This window comes from Lepidochelys kempii, chromosome 6, assembly GCF_965140265.1.
Source record: "Lepidochelys kempii isolate rLepKem1 chromosome 6, rLepKem1.hap2, whole genome shotgun sequence".
Lineage (NCBI taxonomy): Eukaryota > Metazoa > Chordata > Testudines > Cheloniidae > Lepidochelys > Lepidochelys kempii.
The window spans coordinates 39,406,439-39,430,695 of NC_133261.1; the positions used below are offsets into that span (position 1 = coordinate 39,406,439).

The window sequence follows — 24,257 nt, forward strand, 5'->3', positions numbered from 1 at the left end:
TTCCTGATCTGGTATTAACAGTAATGTACAGGGATGGTTGTGTGGGACAGAAGTAAATGTCGGATCTAAGGAAACACGTATCTTTTTATATAGGAGAGATGAGAGGTGTAGATAAAATATGACCTAGCACTAAATTTGCATACTTCATATGATACTGGGGGACAAATTGATTTATTTAATACAGAAATGAAGCTAGGACGCTGCTGTAGAAAAATGTCAGCAAGTGCTTAAACTATATTCTATTTATGCTGTCCTTTTAAAAAAAACGCTTGCTCAATATGGAAAAGATTCAAGTAAGTGTTCACAATACTTGTGACTTGCTAGAAGCTATACAGTAGCTCAGTGAACAGTGTAAGTGTGAATCACCCACTCCTGCTTCAAATCTGCAGTGTAGTGGTCTGTATGGGAAGAGGGTGAAATGAGTTCATAGGGCCTCATTTTTTTCCTTTTTAACTTCAAGCTTTTCTTAAATTTATTGTAGTGCCTCTTGCAATGCATCTGCTTTGGCTTTGTCTGTTTGAAGAAGCTGGCTTTTTCTTTTGTCTGTTTCAGATGACTGGATAAATAAAAGGTTAGTCAACTTGACCACCAGTCCTATTTTGCTGTCCCATGAATGTAAATTTTAACTGTGCTTCCACTTTCAGGATTTATTTATAAGTTCAAACCCATTTTTCCTCCAACACTATCTTGTTACTTTTTGTGGTATGCGGCCCGCAGTCTCTTTGGCTTTCTCTACCCTTCAACAGATCTGTGACTCATATTGATAGATAATTAGTAATTATACTACCATCTTGTCTTTTCACGATATGGAGGGACTGAAACAATGACAGCTTTGAGCTATTTTAACTGTGTGCATTATTGTGGGAGATTAAAATAATGACTAATTGGTGAGTTTAAAAGTTCTGATTAGTTTAGAAATGTACTGAAGTAAAATTTAAAGCATTAAGAATGGTGATTTGAATGCAAAGTGTGGGATTTTTCTCTTAATTCTGTTGCATCCTATCAACTTCTAGTATGGTGGCTGCTAACAGTGGCCTTTAATTTCACTTACTAATTGAATGGTTGTTCCTCTCAGAGAAATAATTAGGACACTCTGATTTTCCCCAAAAAGAATACATTTTTATTTGTATTGTAGTAGCTGGGTTAAATTATGGTAGGCATTGTATAGATACAGATAGTAAAAACCTACATTTTAAAAAAAGTGCAGTATGTGGCATTTCTGTGACCATCATAACCAATGTTCTATAGTAGTCTAGTGAGCAAAAACTAAAACCCCAACATTGTTGAGGGTAATCTAGTCTCTCTCTCCCTTTAGGAAGGTGAAACAGAAGATGACAAAATCTAGAATTGTAATATTCTAGAATTGCTAGGTGAGTGCTTGGTCTCCCTGGGAAAGGATGACAGACATATAAACTATCTACTCTGCTTCTTCCCATCCACATGCATTGTTGACTTGTTTGGACTTGACCTGTATAAATCTTTCTAATAGTACTTCAGTGGCACTGTACACTGGACTTCATATGCAAAATATGTGAAATAGCTAAAAGGTTGCGGTAATATACAAAACTTGTTGATGTTACGATGCAAGTAAAACATTAAACAAAAAACCCTCCAGTATCCTTGTTTAATCTCTAAGGGACCCCTTGATCCTAGTTCGGAGCATTAGTGAAAGGAGAAAGAATGCAAGTAAGAAATAATGATTCATTTTGCTAAAATACAAGCTAATACATGTAGTCAAAACTTCCTCTACACCCAGGTAATCAATTGGAGTGATAAACCTGGAAAGTAGCAATGTCAAGATATCTTTGGACAGCAACTTATATGAATTTGTAATTGGTTAAGACAATCCCTTTCTGTATGCCTCTAGTGAGATTACACCTGGAATATAATGTTTAGTTCTGGGCTCACAGTTTACTGAATGCTCTCTCTTGCATTCAGTTTTCCAATATGCAACAAAAGTTGGAGTGTGGGGCAGGGCTGATTTTATAAGGAAAGATTAAAAGCTAAACATCCAGCTAAGCAATGATGAGAAGGGGGCAGAGTATAACAGTCCTCTACGAGCATATGAAAGATGGAAATATTTAGATTGGTATAAGGGCAGTAATGGATGATATTATAAAATGGATCAATTCAGGTAAATATTAGGAACATCTTACTGGTAGGCAGAATATTACATGTAAAGCCTCTTGTGGAAAGTAGTGAAAGCTTTATTGCTTGGGAACTATTAAATAACTGAAGCAAGAGAGAATGCATAGAAGGAACCATACTGTATTGGTAGAGGGGTGGACCAGATAACTTGAAGTCCAGGACCTCCAAGGTAGCATTCTCTGAAATGCTAAACTAAACTAAACCAAAATAGAACCAGATTGCTGGCACTTAAAATTTAAAAGGCCATAGAGCAGTTTTTAAACTAAGGACTGCGGGAAAACTGAGAGGTGTGGAGGAGCATGTAATTCGAACAGAGGCATCCCTTAGGGGACAATCTATTAATTGAGATTCTCTATGTCCTAGTAAAGAGGAGAGAATGGAAGATGATAAAAATATGGATAGGATCTGATGAGAGAGTCAAATGAAAGAGTCCCATTCAATTACATCATGTAATGGCAGAAAGCCAAAAAGTGACAAGTTCTTAAAATGCTTATATACAAATGCTAGAAGTCTAAATAATAAGATGGGTGAACTAGAGTGCCTCGTATTAAATGGGGCTATTGATATAACAAGCATCAGAAACTTGGTGGAATGAGGATAATCAGTGGGACACAGTAATACCAGGGCAAAAATATATCTGAAGGACAGAACAAGGCGTGCTGGTGGGGGATGGTCCTATGTGTGAAAGAATCAAATGAAGTAAAAATCTTAAATGAACCAAACTGTACCACAGAATCTCTCTGGATAGTAATTTCATGCTCTAATAAGACTAGAACAGGTGAGATATATTACCGATCACCTGACCAGGATAGTGATAGTGACTGTGAAATGTGCAGGGAGATTAGATTTCAGAGTGGTAGTCATGTTAGTCTGTATCCGCAAAAAAAACGAGGAGTACCTGTGGCACCTTAGAGACTAACATTTATTTGGGCATAAGCTTTCGTGGGCTAAAACCCACTTCATCGGATGCATGCAGTGGAAAATACAGTAGGGAGATGTGTGTGTGTGTGTGTGTGTGTGTATATATATATATGTGTATATATATATATGTGTATATATATATATATATACACACACACACACACACAGAGAACATGAAAAATGGTTGTTGCCAAACCAACTGTAACGAGACCAATCAATTAAGGTGGACTATTAGCAGCAAGAAGAAAAAAAAACTTTTGTAGTGATAATCAGGGTGGCCCATTTTAAGCAGTTGACAAGAAGGTGTGAGTAACAGCAGTGGGGGAAAAATTAGCATGGGAAAATAGTTTTTACTTTGTGTAATGACCCATCCACTCCCAGTCTTTATTCAGGCCTAATTTAATGGTGTCCAGTTTGCAAATTAATTCCAATTCTGCAGTTTCTTGTTGGAGTCTGTTTCTGAAGTTTTTTTATTGGAGAATTGCCACTTCTAGGTCTGAAATTGAGTGAGCAGGGCGGTTGAAGTGTTCTCCGACTGGTTTTTGAATGTTGTTGTTCTTGATATCTGATTTGTGTCCATTTATTCTTTTGTGTAGAGATTGTCTGGTTTGGCCAATGTACATGGCAGAGGGACATTGCTGGCACATGATGGCATATATCACATTGGTAGATGTGCAAGTGAACGAGCCTCTTACGGTGTTGCTGATATGATTAGGTCCTATGATGGTGTCCCTTGAATAGATATGTAGACAGAGTTGGCAACGGGCTTTGTTGCAAGAATAGGTTCTTGTTTTTGTTGTGTGGTTGCTGGTGCGTATTTGCTTCAGGTTGGGGGGGCTGTCTGTAAGCGAGGACTGGCCTGTCTCCCAAGATCTGTGAGGGATCGTCCTTCAGGATACATTGTAGATCCTTGATGATGCGTTGGAGAGGTTTTAGTTGGGGGCTGAAGATGATGGCTAGTGGCGTTCTGTAACTTTCTTTGTTGGGCCTGTCCTGTAGTAGGTGACTTCTGGGTACTCTTCTGGCTCTGTCAATCTGTTTCTTCACTTCAGCAGGTGGGTACTGTAGTTTTAAGAATGCTTGATAGAGATCTTGTAGATGTTTGGCTCTGTCTGAGGGATTGGAGCAAATGCGGTTGTATCTTAGTTTGGCTGTAGACAATGGATCATGTTATGTGGTCTGGATGAAAGCTGGGGGCATGTAGGTAAGTGTAGTGGCTAGTAAGTTTCATCATAGGACCTAATCACATCAGCCACGCTATAAGAGGCTCATTCACTTGCACATCTACCAATGTGATATATGCCATTATGTGCCAACAATGGCCCTCTGCCATGTATATTGGCCAAACCAGACAGTCTGGAAAAGAATAAATGGACACAAATCAGATATCAAGAATTATAACATTCAGAGAACACTTCAACTTCCCTGCACACTCAATTGCAGACCTAAAAGTCACAGTTCTCCAGCAAAAAACCTTCAAAAACAGACTCCAACAAGAAACTGCAGAATTGGAATTAATTTGCAAACTGGACACCATTAAATTAGGCTTGAATAAAGACTGGGAGTAGATGGGTCATTACGCAAAGTAGAAACTATTTCCCCATGCTAATTTTTTCCCCTACCATTACTCACACCTTCTTGTCAACTGTTTGAAATGTGCCATCCTGATTATCACTTCAAAAGTTTGTTCCCCCCTCCCCCCTCCGCTTGATAATAGCCCACCTTAATTGATTGGTCTCATTAAGTTGGTATGGCAACACCCATTTTTTTCATGTTCTCTGTGTATATATATCTTCCTACTGTATTTTTCACTGCATGCATCCAATGAAGTGGAAAGCTGGTCCACGAAAGCTTATGCCCAAATAAATGTTAGTCTAAGGTGCCACAAGTACTCCTTGGTTTTTTAGGGAGATTAGAAAGGCTATAAATAATAATAATTAATAATGGAGGATTTCAACTATTGCCGTATTGACTGGGAACATGTCACCTCAGGATGGGATACAGAGATTAAGTTTCTTGACCCCTTAAATGACACCTTCTTGGAGCAGCTAGTCGTGGAACCCACAAGAGGAAAGGCAATTCTTGATTTAGTCCTAAATGGAGTGCAGGATCTGGTCCAAGAGGTGACTATAGCAGCACCGCTTGGTAATAGTGACCATAAAATAATTAAATTTAACATCCCTGTGGTAGGGAAAACACCACAGCAGCCTAGCACTGTAGCACTTAATTTCAGAAAGGGGGACTACACAAAAATGAGGAAGTAAGTTAAACTGAAATTAAAAGGTACAGTGCCAAAAATGAAATCCCTGAAAGCTGCATGGAAACTTTTTAAAGACACCATAATAGAGGCTCAACTTAAATGTACACCTCAAATTAAAAAACAGAACGAAAAAACTGCCGCCATGGCTAAACAATAAAGTAAAAGAAGCAGTGAGACACAAAAAGGACATCCTTTAAAAAGTGCAAGTTAAATTCTAATGAGGAAAATAGGGAGGAGCATAAACTCTCTGGCAAATAAAGTGTAAAAATATAATTAGGAAGGCCAAAAAGAATTTTGAAGAATAGCCAGCAAAGACTCAAAAAATAATAGCAAAAAATGTAAGTACATCTGAAGCAGGAAGCCTGCTAATCAACCAATGGGGCCACTGGACGTTCAAGATGCTAAAGGAGCACTCAAGGACAATAAGGCCATTGCAGGGAAATTAAATGGATTCTTTGCATTGGTCTTCACAGCTGAAGATGTGAGTGAGATTCCCAAACCTGAGCCATTCTGTTTAGATGACAAATCTGAGGAACCACCAAGATTGTGGTGTCATTAGAGGAGGTTTTGGAACAAATTGATAAACTAAACACTAATAAGTCACCAGGACCAGATTGTATTCACCCAAGAGTTCTGAAGGAACTCAAATGTGAAATTGCAGAACTACTTACTGTAGTTTTTAACCTATCATTTCAATCTGCTTCTGTACCAAATGACTGGAGGATAGCTAATGTGATGCCAGTTTTTAAAAAGGGCTCCAGATGTGATCCTGGCAATTGCATGCCAGTAAGCCAGACTTCAGTACCAGGCAAACTGATTAAAACTATAGTAAAGAACAAAATTCTCAGACAAATAGATGTACATAATTTGGGGAAGAGTCAGCATGGTTTTTGTAACGGGAAATTATGCCTCACCAATATACTAGAATTTTTGAAGGTGTCAACAAGGATGTGGACAAGGGGAAATCCAGTGGATATAGTATACTTGGTCTTTCAGAAATCCTTTGACAAGGTCCCTCACCAAAGGCTCTTAAGCAAAGTAAGCTGTCCTGGGATAAGAGGATAAGACAGTCCTCTTATGGATTGGTAACTGGTTAAAAGATAGGAAACAAATGGTCAGTTTTCAGAATGGAGTGGTATCCCCCAGGGGTCTGTAGTGGGACCAGTCCTATTGAACATATACATAAATGGTCTGGAAAAAGGGGTAAACAGTGAGGTGGCAAAATTTGCAGATGATATAAAACTGCTCAAGATAGTTAAGTCCCAAGCAGACTGCGAAAAGCTACAAAAGGATCTCACAAAACTGGGTGACTGGGCAAGAAAATGGCAGATGAAATTTAATGTTGATAAATGCAAAGTAACGCACATTGGAAAACAACATCCCAACTATACATATAAAATGATGGAGTCTAAATTAGCTGTTGCCACTCAAGAAAGAAATCTTGGAGTCTGGGGGTAGTTCTCTGAAAACACCCATTCAATGTGCAGCAGCAGTCAAAAAAGCAAACACTTTTGGGACTCATTAAGGGATAGATAATAAGACATAAAATATCCATATTGCCTCTATATAAATCCATAATATGTACACATCTTGAATACTGTGTGCAGATGTGGTTGCCCTATCTCAAAAAAGAATATTAGAATTGCAAAACATTCAGAAAAGGGCAACAAAAATGATTAGGTGGTATGGAATGGCTTCCATATCAGGAAAGATTAATAAGACTGGGACTTTTCAGCTTGGAGAAGACTGCTAAGGGGGTTGGGGTTATGATAGAGGTCTATAAAATCATGACTGGTGTGGAGAAAGCAAATGTGTTGTTTACTCATAACACAAGAACAAAGAGTCTCCAAATGAAATTCATAGGCAGCAGGTTTAAAACAAACAAAAAGAGGTATTTTTTCATACAATGCACAGCCAACCTGTGGAACGTCTTGTCAGAGGATGTTGTTGTCAAAGCCAGGACTATAACAGGATTAAAAAAAGAACTACATAAGTTCATGGAGGATAGGTCCATCAGTGGCTATTAGCCAGGATGGGCAGGGATGGTGTCCCTAGCCTCTGTTTGCCAGAAGCTGGGAATGTGCGACAGGGAATGGATCACTTGATTACCTGTTCTGTTCATTCCCTCTGGGGCACCTGGCATTGGTCTTTGGTCTGACCCAGTATGGCCGTTTTTATGTTTAAGATCATTAATACACAATCACATGTGGATACTTGAAAAATCTTCAGTGAAGACAGGACCCAGGTATGTCTAGCCAGTAGAAGGGGAATTGAACATCATCTTGACTGGCTACAGCTAGACAACTCAGTTTCAGACAGGAATGTAGCGGAATTGCTCTCCAGGTTCTCAAGTAAATTTAGCTTCCGTGAAATGTACTAGAACTAGAGATAAATATTTTTGCACAGAACAAGTACATCATAGACAACTGCACAAACTTCCCTTCACCGCCTTGCCAGTATGTCTCCTCTCCGACCAAGAAACAAGAGGGTGCAGTATTTCAGTCTTCATGCTCACTTGTGCCTTAGCTTCTCTGCTGATCCTGTCAGTGATGGCTTGTGTTTACATTTGTGCATAGGACTTACACTGAGACTACAGTTAATTTCACATGAGTAAAACAGCGGCAAGTAACAATTTACATATTTTCAGCCGTGATCCAGATTCAAACCAATGAAAGATTCTAAATCCCATTCTGAGTTTGAAAGTTAAAGAAAAAAATGAAAACCCAAAGACTGGATTGTGTGGTGATCGCATTCTAGGTGGGACAAATGGTGAGTTAGATCTTGGGCATGTGAGGTGGATACTGGATAAGTTATGAGGGTAAGCTTATCTGTCTTGACAGTGTTCCTTTTAGTATTGCATGTATTTTATAGAAGCACCTAAAAGCTTCATTGTGCTGAGAGCTATACAAATACACAGGAAGATGTTGTTCCTGCCCTATATAGTTTATCTAAATAGAGGAAATAGTAATGACACCATAAGAAAAATGTGATAGGTATATTTCTTGTATATTTTTAATTTTCCTCAAAACTGTTCCCTCACCTACCCTGTCCAGGTGCATCAGCAAAGGTGCTCCAATGTTGCTAACCCAATGGGCCCTTCTTCCACTTTGCCCATCCCACAGAAATACTTTCAGCTTCAGGACTGGGGGGAGGAAGAGGAGCAGTCAAACAGATGGTGCCTTGCCTGTATTAAAGTGTTAATGATAGGGCACTGCAGTCCTTGCTGGCAACTCCAGCTGCTGTTCCCCTACCCCTCTGGGAGATTCTCTTTGAAACTTGCCAGTTGGAGGGCTTCCTGAAGGGAGGTTGCTTGGCTGGCTGGCTATGGTATTTGAGGGTGATACAAGAATGGGGTGGGAAATATACACAGCAGAGCCAACTCTTGTATGGGAGGGACTAGGTCGGATAGGTGATTTAAAGCAATCACAAATAATTTCTTTTCTTGTACGTGTACAGTAAGGGGCTATTTCCTGATTCCCATAAAGTTTTTAGCTATATTAGTACATGGGGACTTAACACCTATTGTGATTAGATGGAGGGGTGTGACACTTTCTGACCCATTTGCTATGCCTCCACCTTTTTCAAGTCCCTTCACAAACCCAGTTATTTAAGGACGTGCTTAGACTATAGTTTTAAGTATATTAAAAACAACAATGCTGTGTAACTTTCCTGGGATCGTGTGGGTGGGTGTGAACCTTCCAAATAATCCCATCATTTTGTATGACTTTGTTTTTCAAACCTCTCTTGCCCCAACACCCCCTATTTTGTCTCCTGTTTATTTAGCATAGGCATTAAGCAATTTAGCTAAGGGAGTTGCTCTTTTTGTGTTGTGTAAAGCACCAATATGCACCTGTAGTGCTTTCTAGCTAATAAATAACTACGGTACAGTGATGCACATTCTGCTGTTGGTTAAAACTGTGCAACCCCACTGAAGTCCATGAGTTTCACCAGTGTAATTGATAAAAAGTGGGCACACTGTGTCAAAAATTCCCCCTTGCGCAGGGTCTCAAGCTTTATAGGTAACCTCTTCTGAGCTGGAAACTTGAATACCAGTGCCTCTAAATAATCCAGTAGTAGAGGACCCATGGAGAGATTTCAGACTGTAATCTTCTGTCTTTATGCCAAGGCAGCCTCTGCTCTTCGCTCAACTTTAAGCCTTTATATAATCTGTGACCCAGATACCTGAGAGATCACCGTTCTCCCCCACATCATTCTGCAGGATGCTTCTACACTGTTTCTGGTTTAATCATTTCTCAGCAATAAGACCCTTTCTCAGTGGATGGTCCAGATTTCTGGAGCTACTCTCTCTTGCTCCACCAGAGTCTGTTTGGCATTCTTTTGGAGCACTTTGTTTCAGCCAGCTTTTGAAATCTTGTTGTCTCAGTTAACGTTAAGGATTGGGGCTTTTGTGCTGGGATGGGGAGCCAAGCATTGGGCATTTTGTGCTGAAAAGGTAGTACATTTTTCGTTGTAAATATTTTAGTGACTGAGATACATTAGTAACTAAATAAAACATGATTTAGGCTTTCTTGTTGAGCAGGAATATGACTAATAATGTTCTTGGAAACAAATGAAGGATTCCTCCTTCCTACGTGGCTACAACAAATATCATTCTCAAGTATGTACTTACCTAAAGTGCACAGATTTAGTAGCAAGCAGAACGAATCTAGCTTGTTCTTGATACACAGTTGCAGTTTTTAAACTACAATGAATCTCTCTGTGACACTGACACCTGTGGTTTTCCTCTGTTAAATATTTCATTTGGAAAAAGAAGCCTGTAAGGTAATTTTTACTGTTTGTGACTCTCATTTAAAACCAAGCCCATTCATTTTTAATAGGAATGTGCTGCACTTAGCTTAATAAGTCAGTTTCCGGATGCGTTAGTTACGCTTTCATGCTGGCTTCTAGGTTCCAGAGCAAATACTGGATGCTAAGCAGCCTGTGCCTGGGAGTACAATGGGCTTAAGTAGCAGAGACTGTGACTTGGAATTATAAAGAGAATCAGGTCGCTGAGAGTATTTGTGACTGAATGTATTTTGTGCAATCGAGTTCTCTAAAAGCTTCTCTGGTAATGATCCGAATTTGGGTTAGATATATACTGAAAAGGAATTATTCTTTTTTTAAAAAAGCATAGTTAAGCTATCATTTTTAGAAACTGATCTCCAGTATTAGTCTGGAGCGAATGTGAAAGGAGTATTGTGATTTAAATGAAATTCTATAAATTTGTAAACTAAAAATACGTTTTAAATGGGCAGATGCCAGACTTTATAGACAGAGCAGAAATACTGAAACACAGAGCTGTAGCATATAAAGGCATCTTCCACTATTTATTTATTTATTTATTTATTCTGTTTGTTTATTTTTAGGTAGTGGAAACTCTTGTCAAATAACCCTGCTTCTAATTATATCCTTCCTTTAACCTTTACCATAAAAGTATTGGGACTATAGGACAAGTATTATTAAAACCAGTCAATGTCAGAGCACTAAGGCAATACTGACAAATATCCACATTTAGTTTTTGTTTAAAATGGCAAGATTGCACTTGATTTCTTTAACTTATTTTGGAAGTAGGAAAAATCCCATTTCTTGCTTGTTGGACTTTTGTTGAAATGCAAGAAATTAGTCCCCATAGTGCCAGCAATGATCTGTACAGTTGGCATATAACTCAGAATGGGGGAATCTGAACACAGATGCTCCCTTCACTCAGAGTAGGGTCACAGGTGCTTGGCATCCAGGTTTAATGAGTAATCTTTTCATGTCAGGCACCCCTGAGGATGAGCTAGATATGCAGTGGCATGATAGGATAGGTTGACTAAAATGGGCCTGTCCACAGACAGTAAAAACAATGTCCTCTGAGCTGAATGTGAGAGGCAACTGAACACTCAGATAATTAAAAAACCAACCTCATTTCTGAAATTCTCACCATAACCACTTCAAATTACTTTTCTTGAATTCATGTCTGCAAATCTCTACCTTCAAACCTGCCCAGAAGTGACAAATGAAAACTTGCCATTTAAGAGTGTGACAAAGGAGTGAAAGGTATGAGACTGGTGTCTTGCGCTTTGGTGGCTGATGATGTGAGCCATGTACATAACTCTCGTAGGTGTGCATTTAGGCCCTGACCAGGTAATCTGTTCTGCTTGGGTGGACAGCTGCACTTATGTAGAGCCCCAGTGAAGCCAGTGGGGTTCTGTGCAGGGATTTGTCAACACTGAACAGCTTGCAAGGTTTCAGCTGAAAGGGGTGAACATGTGCGGACAGTTACAATTGGAACTGCTTTTCATCCTTGACTACTTCACGTGCTGTAATATTAGATTAGAAACATTTTGGGGCTGGGTCCATCTTTTATTCTCTGTTTGTACAGCACCTACCACAGTGGGTTCCTGTTCCAGGACTGGGACCCCAGGGCGCTACAACAATACAAATAATATTAAGATACTAGGTAGCCATGCCTATATTTAATGTTAACCTATAAGGGGCTACCATAGCAATAGGGGCTAAAAAAATAGTAAAATTACTAGCGAAAAAATGTGCAGTATTTTGAAGGAATGATGCATAATTACTCATGCCTTAGCCAATCAAACTGTAAGGCTTCCCTGTCTTGTCTTTACTATATGAATGACTAAAAGAAAATGTCTGTAAAGGTTGAAGCTGTTTATTGGAAATCATAATAAACACAAAGCCCAGATCTGTACTACTTGGCAATTAGCATGTTCTATAGTAACAGAGACTTGCAGTCCTGTGGCCCCAGGAGACACATACCACTCATATATGATCCACTACTGTGGAGTTCGAAGGCAAACAATTAAAACAAACAAATAGCTGCTGTATGTAACCACCCATTTCTTTCACATTAATTACCACACAATTGATGGCATTTTTTGTAGTGTGATGTAGCCATGTAGGTCTTTGAGGGCAAAGTATGGCTGATTTAAAGCTGCATTTCTTTGTCAACAGTGAACACTACATTATGGCTATCAGTGATATAGACAAGCATTGCAATGTAAAAATTAGCATCTCTAATTGCAATTAATCTTTGGGATTTACTGTAGTTTGCCTGCAGACTTTCAAAATACATGTGTAGTTTTTCAGGTTCACAACAATTAGAACTTCACTATGGAGAGAAAAGTAAACAGCCAAAGGTGAGCAGATGAAAAATATGCAATGGGAAAGTGTTTCCTATACCTTTTTGGAGAACTAAAGAACTAATACCTTAGTATTACAGATATGCTAGAAATGAAATACACAGGACTGTACACTGATTTATGGTCTCCAAGATAGTGATTCCCTTTTACTTAAGGGTTAAGTTAATTCAGAGGTGGCCAACCTGTGGCGCATGTGGCTCTTCAGACGTTAATATGCGGCTCCTTGTATAGGCACCGACTCTGGGGCTGGAGCTACAGGTGCCAACTTTCCAGTGTGCCGGGGGGTGTTCACTGCTCAACCCCGTCTCTGCCACAGGCCCTGCCCCCACTCCACCCCTTCCCACACCTGAGTCTGCCATGCCCTAGCTTGTCCCCCTATCCCCCAGAGCCTCCTGTATGCCACGAAACAGCTGATTGGGAGGTGTGGTAAGGGAGGAGGAGACACTGACTGGCGGGGCTGCTGGTGGGCGGGAGGCACTGGGAGCAGGGGGGTGGGGCTGCTGATGTATTACTGTGGCTCTTCGGCAATGTTCATTGGTAAATTCTGGCTCCTTCTCAAGCTCAGGTTTGCCACCACTGAGTTAATTACTGCACCTGCATAAAAATTCTCTGGTTCTGATAAATTAGAGTATTTTAGCAGACGTACGTTTTGTCCAAGCCACTACTAAGCTTTCTTGAGAAAGGAATATGCGTTGAGGGCCTAATCTGTCAAATGGTTACTCATACAAATAGTTCTGAGAGCAGCCCAATTGACTTACTTATGCACATGAGCAATCATATTATGGACTGTAAGGTGGGTAGAAAGCTGGCTAGATCATCAGGCTCAATGGGTAGTGATCAATGGCTTCATGGTTAGTTGGGAGCTGGTATCAAGCGGAGTGCCCCAAGAGTCGGTTCTAGGGCTGGTTTTGTTCAATATCTTCATTAATGATCTGGAGGATGGCGTGGTTTGCAGATGACACTAAACTGGGAGGAGTGGTAGATACACTGGAGGGTAGGAATAGGATACAGAGGGACCTAGACAATTTAGAGGACTGGGTCAAAAGAAATCTGATGAGGTTCAACAAGGACAAGTGCAGAGTCCTGCACTTAAGAAGGAAGAATCCCATGCACTGCTACAGATTAGGGATCGAGTGGCTCGGCAGCAGTTCTGCAGAAAAGGACCTAGGGGTTACAGTGGACGAGAAGCTGGATATGAGTCAACCGTGTGCCCTTGTTGCCAAGAAGGCTAACGGCAGTTTGGGCTGTATTAGTAGGAGCATTGCCAACAGATTGAGGAATGTGATCATTCCCCTCTGCTCGTCATTGGTGAGGTCTTGTCTGGAGTACTGTGTCCAGTTTTGGGCCCCACGCTACAAGAAGGATGTGGAAAAATTGGAGAGTGTCCAGCGGAGGGCAAGAAAAATGATTAGGGGGCTGGAGCACATGATTTTAAGGAGAGGCTGAGGAACTGGGATTATTTAGTGTGCAGGAGAGAATAATGAGGGGGGATTTGATAGCTGCTTTCAGCTACCTAAAAGGGGGTTCTGAAGAGGATGGATCTAGCCTGTTCTCAGTGGTAGCAGATGACAAAATGAGGAGTAATGGTCTCAAGTTGCAGTGGGGGAGGTTTAGGTTGGATATTAGGAAAAACTTTTTCACTAGGAGGCTGGTGAAGCACTGGAATGGGTTACCTAAGGAGGTGGTGAAATCTCCTTCCTTTGAGGTTTTTAAGGTCAGGCTTGACAAAGTCCTGGCTGGGATGATTTATTTGGGGATTGGTCCTGCTTTGAGCAGGGGGTTGGACTAGATGACCTCCTGAGGTCCCTTCCAACCCTGATATTCTATGATTCAGGTTTGAAGCCTCTGCTCCTCAGCAACAAGTGGGAGTTGACAACACAGAGCACGTTGGAGGATCAGGACCATCATTTGTATCACCAGTGTTTTGAATGGCTGACAGATGGTAAATGGACTTTCAGCTGGAAAGCTTTAACAGAGACAGAAAACTTTATATACCATGTACTGAAGGGGTGACTGTGAATGAGAGACGAACAAGAAGAGATTAAGGAGGAGGGAGGTGGTAGTGATGAGGAAAACAATAGGGTCACTTACATCCCATATATGGGACTTTGATCTCATTACTCAGCTGAACACAGACATGAGAGCTGACAAATTGTGCATGTTGGTGGGAAAGCTATTTTATTTTTTATTTGTCTGCCCAACTGAGATTTGTTTGTATTGAGCTTTGTTCTGGAGTTAATTTTTATAGCAGAGTTGAAAGCGCAGCAAAGTGGTGATTCAGAGTGAAAGTGCTGATACAGCTTTAATTACAACATTAGAGATGCTGCTGCTGCTTAATTGAACTTGTGGGCTGATGAATTCATGTTCTGAACAGAAAGAGAATAGGGGACCAAAGGGAAAGGTTAAAAAACAGGAATTGTGCAAATGACTTGCTCTTAGAACTTTGCTGTTCCTATCTAACAGTTTGGATGGTGAGGCCTGATAGTTATTGTACACTTTGCTTTTTGAAAAGCAAATACTGTTGTTACTATGTTCTGGCAAATTACAATTCCAGACACTGATCCGTCACTGCTGGGCAGTTCTTTCAGGACTGTTAATTTCATTTGTGACAGCTTCTGTGTGTAGTCATGTTCTACACACCTACTTATCTCCTTTACGTACTGTAAAGTAATACTGTGCACACCCAACTCTTGGCACTGGTCCTGCTTTTTCTCCTGCCCTAGGCAGAGCAATTCTGATGCTTAGTACCAAGTGACTTACATACCTGCAACATCACTTGCAACCCTTGTGGTTAAGAGACTGTCAGTATTTTCATGGCAAACTTTGGAGTCTGTGGCCAGAGTTCATTTTAGGATGGAAGTTAGCAAACAGACTCTGGGCGTGACCCTGCTCCTGTTGAGGCTAATGGTACAGAATCTGGGCCTACACTGGGAAGCGAGTTTTGGGGAACTAATATTATGCCAGTGATACTTTGCATTGCTGTAGCTCATTCATCCAAGGATCTCAAAGTGATTTACAAAATGTTACTTAACTAAAGCTTCACAACCCCCCTTCGGGGTGAGGAAATATAATTACAGCCATTTTATAGATTGGAAAACAACCAGACAGGGGAAGGAACCAGTCCAAATGCCCACTGGAGTCAAAGTATCTTCATTGTCATCAGCAGGCATTGGATTAGGCCTTCGAGCCCCAGTACAATAAAAGATTTAAGAATGTGGCTAACTTTAAGTATATGAGTACCGTTATTGACTCAAATGCTGCTACTTATGCTTAAGTACTTTTGCTAGGTAGGGCTTTAGTGAGTTGCCCAAGGTCACAAGTTGAGCCAATAGAATGTTTAAAAAATTTTATTGAAGTTTAAAAATTCTTCTGAACACTTCTTTTCCCCCCCTTCATTAAGGTGAAATTCACTTCACCAGTATTGCCAACCACAAGAGTTACAAAGTTGAGTCAGCTTTCCTGGCCTCCCCTCTCCCCAAAATTATTAATTTTTAAAAAAAATATGGATTTTGGATTCTTTCTTTTCTGGTTTCAGAGCACTTGATTCATGTTTTCAAGCTTTTCTCTGTAACTGTGTGGTTTTCTTTTTGCACGTGAACATCAGCTTTAATTTAATCTCTTGACTCTAGCAGCTGGGACTTAAACACTGAATATCATGAGACTGGTGATTTTAAAATCATGAGCGTTGGCAATGCTGGGCTTGATATAATTGTTCAGGAAGAGCTGTGTGGTCTGGTAGTGGACAGGGCACTAGCTTTGGAGTCAGGAGACCTGGATTCTATTCCCTGCTTTTCCACTAACTTGCTTTGTGATTTTTTGGGCCAGTCACTTTACCTCTTTTCCCTCCTATCTGTTGTTTGTCTTGTCTCTTTAGACTGTAGTTCTTTAAAGAAGGGGCTGGCTCTCAATATGCAGCTGTACAGTGCCTAGCTTGGATATGGCCTCAAGACACTACTGAAAACAAATAAGTAGTAATCTGTAGGTGAAGCTACAGGGGTGGGGTGAGGTGAGGAGAAGATATGCTCCCCTTTGACTGTGCCTGCCTCTCTACTCCCTGCTGTGACTGCTACTTCAGCCTTGAGGGCTGGAGCCTCTTCACACCATCTGTGTGGCGTTTAGTGCTACTGGGTCACAGTTGGGAATCATGTGATCCCAGCCCCAATGGTACCCAGTGCACTGGTCTAGGAGTGAAAGAGTATGCAGCTCATCCCTAGCATGGTGCCAGGGCTGAGCCACTCAAGGTTTGTTAGGTCATTGCATGGCAAATAACACCCTCAGAAGGAATTACAACCTTGAGTAACACTATCATGCGTTTAAATGTTGTATTTCAAGGTATTTAATGTTGTTATCCTAAAAATAATGTAGTGAGAAAAGAGAAGTCTTGAGCCATACAGTTTATAGTGGGGGTGGCATTGGCCTTCTCAGCAACAGGTCTGAAATTCTTAGCCTCTGTACAGCCACAGATTTAAATTTATCTGGATTTAATCGGCCTGTCAACCATCTGAGTTAGACAAGCTGAATTGCCTGTAATTTATTACAGATGAAACCCTTACAAATGAAGGTCCTGTCTGTTCATGGACACGGAAGATCTGACTTTTTTTTCATAGTAGTGTCGGGGTTGGCCTGGTATTAGGAGTATGGATGCTGTAGGACTACTTACTATTTCAGTGCACTTGGAAACTGCCGTAGCTGTCAGTAAGACAAGGTGGGTGAGGTAGTATCTTTTATTGGACCAACTTCTGTTGGTCAGAGAGAGAAACTGCTGGGTCCGCGACTCTCCGAAGTTGCCCGCGTGGCTCTTACAATGGCCAGGCTGTGGCTCCGGGGCCCACCCCTCCCCAGCCAGAGCTGGTTCGTGAAGAGCCGCATGGGCAGCTGTGTTGAGCTGTTGCAGATCCTCCACCTCCACTTGCCCTGGGGCGGGTGGGGACATGGGCCGGGGGCCGCTCTCAGCCCCCACCCACCCACACACACTGAGGGCAGGTGGAGGGTCTGCGCAGCTCCCACAACTGCCCGGGTTCCACACTGGCCTGGCTGGGGGGTGGGGCCTTAGGGGGAAGTGGAGGGGAAGAGGGCAGAGTCCGCCTCAGCGGCAAGTGGCATGCCTGGCCCCTCCACTTTCAAAAAGTGGGAGGGCTATGGCCCTTCTCACCCCCGGTTCAGGCACCACTGGGCTAAAGAACTGGCAAAATAGGGAGAAAGACAGCTGTCGGCAAGGCTGAACATTGCCAATAAAGAAGTATGCTATTGTCAAGACTTTTGCCTGTTAAGTCAGTCATAGGTTTCCAGGTTTCTCCCTTACTTCTCCCACTACCCTTCACTCAACTTCTTGATCCAGGAGCATATATGCTGTTTCCATAGAGTATGCCTAAGCCCCTTTGCCCCTCTCCCAGCCTGCTTCAGCATGGGGGAGTCATTCTGTCGCTCCAGATGCACACAGCCTTGGCTTCTCTCCCTCTGTGATACTTCGGAGGCCCCCCTGCTGCAGGGAGCAAAGAAGTTGGAGTAGCCATGTCTGTAGGGGGTTTGTCATTTTGACAACTTATCAGAGGTGAGAGCAGCATTTTATCCCAGATTCTTGCGGGGGGTGGAGGGATCCCCTCCCTCCCTCCCTCTGTAGATTATCTGCTTATGCCTTTCCTCCCTGATAAGTATTGGTGGGACTAATGGGATTTGTTGGTTTCTAGACTTATGAAATGATATTACAGAAACAAAAAACAACAAAACCAAGAGGCTTCTGTAGAAATTGAATAGGGTTCCATAAAAACTGTTCTTAAAAACACAGAATTTAAGAGCAAATGAGTGAAATCCTTTCTATGTTTGTTGTGCTATCCTATAGAATTTATAGCAGAGATATGATTTTTCTCTGAAATTCTGTGGGATAGTGGGCTGGACAGTTAATGATGTAGGGTTCACTACGGCAGGTTTAAAAAGCTCAAACCTGTAGAAAGGTTATCAAACCCCAAAGGTCTGTGCTGTTCTAATGCAGGAGGGGTTGCTTGATTCAGTCCCCCAGCCCTGCTGACTACATGGAGCCTTGGTGCTGTTTTTCCTAGCTATTGAGAGTCTCACAGTCTTTAATGTTATCTTCACAAGACCCCTGTGAGGTCAGGAGGTTCTATTATCCTCACTGGACACATGAGGAACCGAAGTAGAAAGAGACTGTGTCAGTAGGATGTCTGTGGCAGAACAGCAAATGGAAACCAGGCCTATTAAGTCCCAGGTTTGTGCCCTCATCACTGGAGCATCCTTCCCCTCTTCTTTTTTCCTTTGTGCTACCTATAGTATCAGAAACTGGCCCTTTACTTTTAGCAGCCCCTTGCAGCTGCCAGTTCACTCCCTCTCCCCTATTGTTCCCATGAATTCCAACGTGCTCCCTTTCTGGTGGCCCCCAAACAGTGTAAGTCTTATTCTTTATGCGAGAGGTCAGCCAGGGACTCAAAAAGTGTAAAAACATTGTACCCACACAGTGGGCAATTTAAATGAGAGGGGGAAATTTGAGGGTAATAGCCCTTTAACAGGACATGAGATTGTGAAAAATGGAGTAATTTGAAGAATCTAATTTACTACTTACTACCAAATGAGGGTAAATCCATCCTCATCATCGTATCCACTCATTATACTCCACACCTGAACATAGCCATTATATGAACAACATACCCCCATATCTCAATGTCTGTACTTTGACCCGTTAACCTTTTACCCCCAGTCGGGGATATTGCAGATTATGTATCCCTTATGCCACCCGATCCTAAACTGAACTTCGCACCCCTTGATAATCTGTACCTTATTCCCTGATAACCAGAAACTTCTATGTTTAAACTCGGTACTGTTTTCTTTTTATTTTAACATCTTAATAAAATTATTTATTCTGTGCTTTTTTACATTTCATCCCATTTGAATAATGAAAATAGATTAGTCAGTTTAATCATCTATAACTTAAACACACAAGCAACAAATTTGTTGAGGAAGATGGTGCAGTTTTTTGCACGGTTGCTTTCCTGGTCATAATCATGCTATTTAAAATACTAGAGATTACTTGAACTATTTCCTACTGTGGAGGAGGGACAGGATTTGGACTTTTAGATTAGGAGGGTCTGACACCACAGATGGTTCTGCTGCTTGGGAGCAGGGCAGGATCCCAAAGGCCAGGGTAGGGCCCTGGACCATGGGGCATGCAGCATCTTTTTGGGGTGGCACAGGGGAGGGGGTGAGAGTAGGGAATGCAGAGGGTACAAAAGCTACAGAGGACAAAAGAACAGCTTTGCTTCTAAGATGTGCTCTGCTTCCACTGAAGTCGTCAACTTCAGTGGTGCAGGATCAAGCTCCTACTCCACAGCCCAGGGGAGATGGCTCCTGTCGCTTCTGTCCCCCACAGCACATGGACTTCCTCGGTGTCTAGCAATTACTTGGGCTGGGTACTGGGGAGCGGTATTGGGCTAATATGGGCCTCACTGAAAGTTACTATTCAGGGGATGCAAAGGCACTCTCCTGTCTGTCTAGCCTATTGCATCACTGTAATATTTCAGCACTTCCCAAGTATTTAAAAAGAGAAATAACTATAGCAGTCTTTTTTTCCTCCTTGTCATCCTTCCAAGAGAGGTAGTTTGAGCAATGTAGAAGTTTGCCTGATCATTTATATTTGTGTAAGCAGTTGTGACAATATTACTGAGGGAAAACTAAGTGCTTTGCCTTCCCTCTAGAACAGAGGGGAGGAAAAAGCAAGCAAGCTGTGCAATCTTTTCAATTAGTGATGCACCTGATGCATATTCCATTAGGGCAAGGACCCGTGTAGCTAGTGATATTCTGGAGCTATGATCTGGTACGGAGTGGCAAACAACTCTAGGATATTCTGCAGTAATTGTGAGCTGCAGTGTTCTGGAGGATTGCTATTGCACTTTCCTAAAGGAAAAGGGGTGCATTGTGTGCCCTCAATGTAAGAGATACTGTTTGGCAGTTCTAGCTAGTTTCTCTGAAGGAAGTTGATATCTGTTGGTTACTTTCTTGTAGAACTGGCAGCAGATATTGTGCTATCAGCATAATGCTGTGCTCAGTAAAAATGTCTGTTTCATGTGCCAACAAAGTCTCATAGATTAATATTCACAAATTATCCTATGTCCCTCTTACTGCAAGATCTTTCACCTATACAGATTTCTTTTAGATGTCTTGGCATTTTGATTCAAACCTGGATCCATACAAACATGAATAAGATATGTGCTAAGCAGGCACAGGCCTATTCAGAACTTGAATGGGGGACCTCCCAGTAAAATCCAGTTATTACAAGAGGCGGTGCTGGCAATTCATTTGATGCTAATCATTCCTCTGATTCAGTACTAAACCAATGCTGACCTCAGTGCCAGGGAGCTATTAGGCTGCTGGAGGAGCCATAAAACCACAATCCTGGCCATTTGCAGTCATGAAAGATCCTATGGGAAGGTCTACTTGCAAGTTAATGTGGGAGTCTGTCTGAGTTCCAGTCTGAATAACTACTAGAGCTGGTTGGGAATTTTTTTAAATGGAAAATGCCAATTTGTCAAAAATGAATCTTTTTGCAGAAATATATGGGTTTGACTTAATCTTTTTTTGGATCCAGAAAACCCTAGTATAGCCAGTAGTCTGGTGGTTGGGTCTGCCAAGACTTCAACCTGGGTCTCCCCCATCCCAGGCAAATGCTCTAACCATTGGGCTATTGGCTGTTGTGGAGTGTGTCTACGACTGTCTCTCTGTGTTTTCCCCTCCCTGCCCTCCCCCCCCCCCCAAAAATTCAAAAGTCATTAGAACAAAAGAAAAACAGAAATGAAAAATAAATTGTGAAACCTCAAAATTTTTTGCAAAACTGAATTTTCGTTTTCTGACCAGCCCCAGTAATTATATTCCACCTGTTCTTAAATACCTCTCAGTTTCAATTAGGAAGCTGTTCTTCCCTTCCTGTCTTGAAACCTGTCATGTAGCATATACTGAAGCATAAGGCCTGCATTTCACTGATGGGGGAAACTGTACAGAGCTTGATTCATTGGCTGCCAGCAGAACTTAAGCAATGTGCTCCTGGAGTGCATTGCATTTGTGCAAGCAGACTACAAACCCCTTTTCTCCAGGAGATTGAGAGCTGGCTGGCAAAGTCAGGCAATGGGCAGAGTACATTTCCATGGTAGCCTCCCCGGGTGTATGGAACACTGTAGAACTTCAAGCTGTGGGAAAACCCAGTTCAGTTCCCTCCTCCCGCTCAGTTTCCATATGTGAGTGAAAGAGTTTGCAAATTGCATTCCCTTCTGCCTGGGGATCTGAATCAATTCGTCTATAAATTCACATGGGTTCATACAGTAAGAAATGTACAATAAACTGTTGCTACTGTTATTCATTATGAAATGTTAACGTGCTTTATGGTTACATTATATCATCACAAATCGTTTGGTCTCTCCCATGGTCCTCTCTGCAGTTATGAAAACAGTTTAAAATTTCTCCTAAAAATCTATTAAAAACTTTGTATCCACACAGTGGGCAAAAAAATGAGCAGGGAAATTTTGAAGGCAATAGCCCTTTAATAGGACATGAGACTGTGAAAAAAGGAGTAATCTGAAAAATCTATTAAGAGGATTATGAACTAGATTTTCATACTCTGCCTGCAATGATTTCAGATATCTCGTTTGGTTTGAATGGTATCTCCCAGCTAGCCTAATCAAAGGCAGTAGAGTAAGGAAGTTCAGGGGCTATTTTAAAGAACTTATTAAATATGGGCAGGGAGGGGTGTAGAGTACAGGGGTTGACTGGAGAGTGATCTGCAGTCGATTTGGCGGGGAGAGGAGCGTTGTGCTGCAAACATTTATTTTAACTAGTTCACCTCCCGCTCTTTGGCAGTCTGTGATCTATATCTGACATCTTCATCGATCACTGTGGTATTGCACTGCCATCTCATGGCAGAACTTAAAACAGAGCAAACATGTAGAAGGATGAAGACACTTTAGTTACCGCCTAACTCCGATGTAATGGAAAATTACTAAGTCTGATTATATTAACAGGGCAGCTGGATGAATAACTATGTCAGGCTAAATTGTGTACTCAGATACACCTCAGCATAGTTGGAAGTGAATTTGGAGTTTATGATATTGTTCAACCACTCCCTTTTGAAATAGGGAGAACCCACAATTCCCATTGGGTCACATGCCCATACAGAGTCTGATTCTCTATTCCATGAGTATCAAAAATGCCCACTGAAGTTAGTGGGTGTGTAGGTGCACAAGTAATGCAGGAGTGGGCATGTAGTTTGCCAGTAGGGTCTTGGTGGCAGCTGAAACAATGCAATTTTCTTTCACAATTGGAGATGGAGATTCCTGTTCAAGCATGAGTCACAACTGGATTGGAGTCTGAAGATCTCATCCCAGTTACAATTTGGCATGGTGCAAGTGCTGGAGGAACCAACTAGGGGCAGAGCTCTTCTCGACCTGCTGCTCACAAACAGGGAAGAATTAGTAGGGGAAGCAAAAGTGGATGGGAACCTGGGAGGCAGTGACCATGAGATGGTAGAATTCAGGATCCTAACACAGGGAAGAAAGGAGAGCAGCACAATACGGACTCTGGACTTCAGAAAAGCAGACTTTGACTCCCTCAGGGAACTGATGGGCAAGATCCCCTGGGAGAATAACATGAGGGGGAAAGGAGTCCAGGAGAGCTGGCTGTATTTTAAAGAATCCTTATTGAGGTTGCAGGAACAAACCATCCCGATGTGTAGAAAGAATAGTAAAAATGGCAGGCGACCAGCTTGGCTTAACAGTGGAAATCCTTGCTGATCTTAAACACAAAAAAGAAGCTTACAAGAAGTGGAAGATTGGACAAATGACCAGGGAGGAGTATAAAGATATTGCTCAGGCATGCAGGAGTGAAATCAGGAACGCCAAATCACACCTGGAGTTGCAGCTAGCAAGGGATGTTAAGATTAACAAGAAGGGTTTCTACAGGTATGTTAGCAACAAGAAGAAGGTCAAGGGAAGTATGGGCCCCTTACTGAATGGGGGAGGCAATCTAGTAACAGAGGATGTGGAAAAAGCTGATGTTCTAAATACTTTTTTCACCTCTGTCTTCACGAACAAGGTCAGCTCCCTGACTACTGCACTGGGCAGCACAGTATGGGGAGAAGGTGACAAGCCCTCTGTGGAGAAAGAAGTGGTTCAGGACTGTTTAGAAAAGCTAGATAAGCACAAGTCCATGGGGCCGGATGCGCTGCATCCGAGGGTGCTAAAGGAGTTGGTGGATGTGATTGCAGAGCCATTAGCCATTATCTTTGAAAACTCATGATGATAGGGTGAGGTCCCGGATGACTGGAAAAAGACTAATGTAGTGCCCATCTTTTAAAAAGGGAAGGAGGAGGATCTGGGAAACTACAGGCCAGTCAGCCTCACCTCAGTCCCTGGAAAAATCATGGAGCAGGTCCTCAAGGAATCAATTTTGAAGCACTTCAAGGAGAGGAAAGTGATCAGGAACAGTCAGCATAGATTCACCAAGGGCAAGTCATGCCTGACTAATGTAATTGCCTTCTATGATGAGATAACTGGCTCTGTGGATGAGGGGAAAGCAGTGGATGTGTTAATTCCTTAACTTTAGCAAAGCTTTTGATATGGTCTCCCACAGTATTCTTGCCAGCTAATTAAAGTAGTATGGGCTGGATGAATGGACTAGAAGGTGGGTGGAAAGCTGGCTAGATCATCGGGCTCAATGGGTAGTGATCAATGGCTACATGTTTAGTTGGCAGCTGGTATCAAGCGGAGTGCCCCAAGGGTTGGTTCTAGGGC

The 24,257-nt window shown here is 41.8% G+C and overlaps 1 protein-coding gene across 3 annotated transcripts in view; it reads left to right on the forward strand.

Annotated features, from left to right (window-relative positions):
• Positions 1 to 290: 290 nt before the first annotated feature.
• Positions 291 to 24,257, forward strand: part of OVCH2 (ovochymase 2) — a 74,809-nt gene continuing 50,842 nt past the window's right edge. For 2 of the 3 annotated variants that reach the window (XM_073347681.1, XM_073347683.1), the window contains exon 1: positions 1,319 to 1,370. The gene's annotated coding sequence lies outside the window, so the exon portion shown is untranslated. Of the gene's footprint in view, positions 572 to 1,315; positions 1,371 to 24,257 lie in introns of those variants that run through there. The other variant, XM_073347679.1, reaches the window with a different exon arrangement.